Source organism: Saccopteryx bilineata, chromosome 4 (assembly GCF_036850765.1).
Source record: "Saccopteryx bilineata isolate mSacBil1 chromosome 4, mSacBil1_pri_phased_curated, whole genome shotgun sequence".
NCBI lineage: Eukaryota > Metazoa > Chordata > Mammalia > Chiroptera > Emballonuridae > Saccopteryx > Saccopteryx bilineata.
In genome coordinates this window covers 273198347-273204346 of record NC_089493.1, presented here as the reverse complement: position 1 = coordinate 273204346, position 6000 = coordinate 273198347, and the positions used below count along the sequence as shown (strand labels likewise).

At 46.7% G+C, this 6000-nt stretch overlaps 1 protein-coding gene across 10 annotated transcripts in view; it reads left to right on the top strand.

Moving 5' to 3' along the window:
* The first annotated feature begins 544 nt into the window (after window positions 1–544).
* TMC5 (transmembrane channel like 5) overlaps window positions 545–6000 on the top strand; it is an 81564-nt gene continuing 76108 nt past the window's right edge. For 2 of the 10 annotated variants that reach the window (XM_066274718.1, XM_066274713.1), the window contains exon 1: window positions 681–863. The gene's annotated coding sequence lies outside the window, so the exon portion shown is untranslated. Of the gene's footprint in view, window positions 567–675; window positions 953–1346; window positions 1515–6000 lie in introns of those variants that run through there. The other 8 variants (XM_066274711.1, XM_066274710.1, XM_066274717.1 and 5 more) reach the window with 6 other exon arrangements.

The following is a 6000-nucleotide window of genomic DNA, read 5'->3' as shown; positions in this document are numbered from 1 at the left end:
AGAGGACCCAGGTTTGAAACCCTGAGGTCGCTAGCTTGAGCACAGGTTCACACAGCTTGAGTTCAGGGTTCCAGCTTGAGCGCAAGGTCCGGGGTTTGCGCGTGGGATCTTAGCCATGACCCCAAGGTCGCTAGTTTAAGCCCATGGCTTGAGCAGGAGGTCACTGGCTGGGCTGGAGGCCCCACCTCCTCCCGCAAAACACCAATTTTACACTTTTTTCTAATGACACCAAGTTTGGTTTCATATGTGCAATTTTAACATTAATAGTACATAATATTTTTTATTTATTTAAAAGTATGGTTAACATGTGTTTTTATTTTCCCTCTCTTTTTTTTAAGGACCTGAATATTTTCTTCTGCACCTGGCGCCTCAACCAACCTTAATCCGCCTCTGTCTTTCACTAAGAAACAAAACAAAAACATTCCAGTTCATTGGAGCCACAATTTCAAGTGCTTCATAACCAACCACATGCGGCTAGTGGAGAGCGCAGCGCTAGCCCTTGGCGCTCTGGGTCCTCTGGGAGCCTGCCGCATCCCAGCCTGCGCCGGGCATCTGGTGGGCGCTGGGTAAGGTTTGTTGGGTGGAAGGAAAGAGTAAATGCAGACCCGGGCAGTGAATACGCCAGCAGGTGTACACGCCCAGCACTCGCAGGAACTGGGCTCAATTCCAAGAAGAAAACAATCAGCCCTCCAGGCAGCAAGTCTGCCTCTGGTGCCTAGACGCGCAGTCTACCGGCTGCCCTAGGTTCAGGTCGCCGACGTGCTCCGCCGCCAGCAGACAGGAGCTGGGGACGCAAAAAAAAGCCCGTGGGAGGTGAGGAGGTTCGCCAGGTCCCGGCGCCAGCACCGGTACAGTGTTTCCAGGTATCCGCATGGGCGGATTGCGGAGCCTCTTCTCCAGGTCCGAGAAAGGATGGAAGAGAAAAACGGGGTGTCCCCAGAGGCAGATTAAGGTCGGTTGAGGCTCCGGGCACAGAAGAAAATATTGTGCCCCTTAAAAAAGACAGAGGGACAGGGAAAATAAAAATACATGTTGACCATATTTTTCAAATAAATTAAAAATATTATGTACTATTAATGTTGAAATTGCACATATGAAACCAAACTTGGTGTCATTAGAATAAAGTGTAAAGTTGGGGTTTGGCGGGGGCCCTTCAGAAGTTGGGGCCCAGGGCGTGCGCCCGTCGTTAAATTCTTCTCTGGCGATCCCAAATGCACGGCTGCAGCAAGGTGGCCAGGGGTGGCAGCTGAGGTCGCAGAGCGGGAGCGAGCGGGGGTAGGGTACGAGAAATGGAGGGAGAACAACCCGGGGGCGGAAATCCGGGATTGGCGTGGAGGGGGGTGGCCCTGCGGTGGCTCCAGCTCCAGCCGGCCGCGCGCTGACACTCTTGAGTTAGCAAAGTTTCAGGGAAGGGCAAGCAGTCGATCGCCCCCATTCAGCCCGCCCGGCAGCCGCAGAGAGCAAAGAATAATCGCACCCGTTTAGCAGGAGTTTGCGCAGCGGTGCGGGACCAGGTGAGCTTTTCTCTGTGCGGCGACGTGGTGCAGAGCTCGGGCTTGGAATCGCAGCGTTTATGCGCTGTGCGCCTCTGGGCAACTGACTTACCCTTTCTGAGCTCGTTTCCATCTTTGTTTTTTAAAGGGCTAAAAATAGGACGTTCCTCTTAGGACTTCTGTGAGCCTTCTGTGTGCTGAGGACCCAAGAAGCACCTTCTAAATGTTAGATGGTATTTCCCCTGGGATAGTCTTCTGAGATAGGGTCTCCTGGTCCCATTTTACCCATGAGGAGATGCCGGCTCAGACAGATTAAGTAACTTGCCCAAACAATTAGATGAGATGGAGATTCTAGCAGACAGATCGGTTAAGTCCTCCCAATATGCCGAGTTTGTGGATTTGATGCCCCGTCAGGGCAATGTTTCTCTCTCTCTCTCTCTCTCTCTCTCTCTCTCTCTATTCCTCCCTTCCTCCCTGCTTCTCTCCCTTTCTTTCTACCTCTTTCTTTCTTTCTTTCTTTCTTTCTTTCTTTCTTTCTTTCTTTCTTTCTACCTCTTTCTTTCTTTCTTTCTACCTCTTTCTTTCTTTCTTTCTACCTCTTTCTTTCTTTCTTTCTACCTCTTTCTTTCTACCTCTTTCTTTCTTTCTACCTCTTTCTTTCTTTCTACTTCTTTCTTTCTTTCTTTCTTTCTTTCTTTCTTTCTTTCTTTCTTTCTTTCTTTCTTTCTTCTTTATCTTAAATCAATTTTAAGAAAACAATTGGATGGCTGTGCAGGTGCAACTCTCCAAGGAGGATTAAATAAAAATACCTTTTCCTTGAACACCTTCTCACATAGAGAGTCGCATTCCAGGGATCCCCACCTGTCAAATCCTTGCAGGTTTGTGTTCTGATAGGACAAGTGCTACTCTGAAGTGTGCCAGGGCAGTTCCTGGGGACAGTAAAACTGTAATGGGAAGGGCAGTGTGCTCTCTGCTTAGGAAACGCCATCCTTTGATGTGGGCCCTTGGTAGGGGTAGGGATCCTAGTTTTTAATATTATTTGAGTTGTTAACATTTGTTCTGCTTACTCTGTGCCAGGCATTGTGCTAAGCCTCAGCTCTAGTGATCTATGGAACCTGGATTCCAGAGCCAGGCTGCCTGAGTTCCAATCCTGCTTCTGCCACTTTTTAGCCATGTGACCTAGGGCCAAGTTACTTAACCTCTGTGTGTCTCAAATCTGTAAAAAAAAGGATGATTGTAATATACCTAACTAATAAGGCTGCTGTAAGAATTAAATATAATCTATATATGCTAATAAGAACAATGTAGTGGTAAACGTTACCCATTTATATGTTATGAGTATCTTCATTTTACAGCTGAGGAAACTGAGGCTCAGAGAAATTAAGAATTTTCCAATGACACGGAGCGCTATCCTTTCTTCTCTGCAGCCGCCCATTGTTTCTCATTCCTCTGCCACCACCTTAATTCATGCCTCCCTCTTTCCACAGCCACGTTCTTTTGTCTGCCCCTATCTAGGATCTCTGTTTCCTCTGTGTGTGTGTGTGTGGGGGGCTTCCAGCATCTTCTGTTTGTTCTCTCTCTTCTCCACTTTCAAAACTTTAGTTAGGAGTTCCCCAGTGATCTTGGAATTAGTTTTTTGTTTTTCTTGTTTGTTTGTTTGTTTTTTTCCCTCTTCATCTAAGACAGAAGAGGTGATTTATTATGCACTTTACATTCAGTCACAAGTGAGAACAAAACTAGTTGAGGATGTCACAGGCCCAGGGCAAAGGACCAAAAGGGAGTGTTTTTGTCTGGGCAAAGTGGGTCTCTCAACAGGTGGTTGCTGCGATCAGATGGCGATGTTGCGCTAGCTAGGTCCATTGAGAGGTCCTAGACACCGGGCACGCAGCCCAACAATTTGGACCACCGCCTCTAGCCTCGGGCTTCCCTTATTTCTGCTCCCGTGGCTTCCATGGGTGCTGAAGCTAGTGGTTTACTTGGACCTCTGCCTCATCTTTCTTCTTTTGCACTTAGTATGCACAATCGCTTTTTTCTCCACTTGGCTCTCAGGGCCTAGAGTTTCCTAAGATGGTGCTAAGGACGAGAGAGACTAGTTCTTTTTCTTTGACTCTTCCTATGGTTTTTCTCTGATTAGAAATATAATGCATGTATAAGTTACTTTAAAATTTTATGCCTTGCCTGACCTGTGGTGGTGCAGTAGATAAAGCGTCAACCTGGAAATGCTGAAGTCGCCGGTTCAAAACCCTGGGCTTGCCTGGTCAAGGCACATATGGGAGTTGATGCTTCCAGCTCCACCCCACCTTATCTCTCTGTCTCTCTCTCCTCTGTCTCTCTCTCTCTCTTTCTCTCTCCTCTCTAAAATGAATAAATAAAATTTAAAAAAAATTTTATGCCTTACAAAGATATTTCGTAGGAAGTAAGAAACTCTGCAATTTCATCCTCTGGTGATAATCATTGTTCCGCATTTCATGTATGTTTCTTTACGTTTCCTGCATCCCCCCAGTATGCTAACATAGATTTTTTTTTTTAGTTATCTTTTAATAAAAATGAGATAATGCTATTCAAAAGTGTGTGCAATTCACAGCAGAAAATTTAATTAATTAATTAATTTTTAACTGAGAGGAAGTGAGATATTGAGACAGACTCCCACATGGGCCCTGACCAAGGTCCACCTGGCGACACCAGCCTGGGGCAGATGCTTGAATCAACCAAGCTGTCTCCAGCGCCCAGTCTGATGTTCAAAGCAATTGAGCCACTGGCTGTGGAAGGGGAAGAGGAAGAGAAGGGGGAGAGGGAGGGGAAGAGAAGCAGACAGCCGCTTCTCTGGTGTGGCCTAACTAGGGATTGAGCCTGGGATGTCCACATGCTGGGCCGATGCTCTATCTACTGAGCCACAGGCCGGGACCTAAATTTATTATTTTATTTTATTTTTTTTTTGTATTTTTCTGAAGCTGGAAATGCGGAGAGACAGTCAGACAGACTCCCGCATGCGCCCGACCGGGATCCACCCAGCACGCCCACCAGGGGCGATGCTCTGCCCCTCCGGGGCGTCGCTCTGCAGAGACCAGAGCCACTCTAGCACCTGGGGCAGAGGCCAAGGAGCCATCCCCAGCGCCCGGGCCATCTTTGCTCCAATGGAGCCTTGGCTGCGGGAGGGGAAGAGAGAGACAGAGAGGAAGGAGGGGAGGGGGTGGAGAAGCAAATGGGCGCTTCTCCTATGTGCCCTGGCCAGGAATCGAACCCGGGTCCCTCGCACGCCAGGCCGACGCTCTACCGCTGAGCCAACTGGCCAGGGCTAAATTTATTTTTTGAGTGTTACACTGACTCGTGGCATAAAATCCAAAAGATGGCTAAGCAAGTATTGAAAATCTCTCCCTTTGTATGTGTTCTCAGCTGCCAAGTTTCTCACTCTGGAGAAAGCTTGACAACTTACAGTCCACCTGCAGACAAAGGAAGAAACTTAATTACAGTTTATAGGGCATAACAGGTGTCCTAAACCACAACATGTAAAAATAAGATATAGTTTGTAGAAGTGGGGAATTGGAGGGGGAGAGAAACTTTACTAGAGGAGAATGCTGAGGTGCTACTTTCCTTTTCTTTTGTAATGGGAGTCAGGAGATACGAGCCCCCAAGTTCCTGGAGCATCTCATTCACAGCAGTGGTTCTCAGCTGGGGGGATTTTGTCTCCCAGCGGACATGTGTTCATTCCTGGAGGCAGTTTTGGTTGTCACATCTGGTGGTGGTGGTGGGGGGGAGTGTCCTACTAGCATCTGAGAAGTAGAAGCCAGAGATGCTGCCAAACATCCCAGAATATTCAGGAACGCTCTGCACAGTGGACAAGTATCTGACCTAAAATGTCGATAGTGCTGAAGTTGAGAAACCCAGATTTATTAATAGCTACAAAAAAATTACTGATTTATCCTTTTGCCTCAAACTCCAGTTTGGCTCACATCCACACTGATTGGCAGGCAGGACCTGGAAGTCCAGGTGTTCTGTGATTCTCACGCTTCCAAGTACCATTATCTCACCCCAGGCATTAGTTCTTCAGGCAAATAAAACCATCTTCCTGGAGACCACCACCTATCTCCTCTCATTGTGAGCCCTCTCCTTTGATTGTACAATTTATAAAACAAGTCTCTGTCTCTATCATAGAAGAAAATTTCACCCTTTCTTTGAAAAGCTACTAAATTTGTATTTATTGGGTGCATTAATGCATTAATGGGAACAGTATTTATGGGCCTCCAATTCTTCTTGTGAACTACAGAAGACTTCCTTCTCTTTTATTAAATGATACTCAGATTCAAATGTCATAGGAAATGAAACCTATTTGTTCTGGCACTCATAAAAATATGGAAATCTTACCCAGTCCTGGGTCGTCTATTTCCATCTCTTTTTTACGCCTGAATAAAGCGTCTCCTCCCAAAGATAACTGCTTGGAGGATTGTCCATTGGCTGGAGTTCTTTCTGGGAACTTGAGTTTTAGGCGGCAATTAATAACCTGAACATT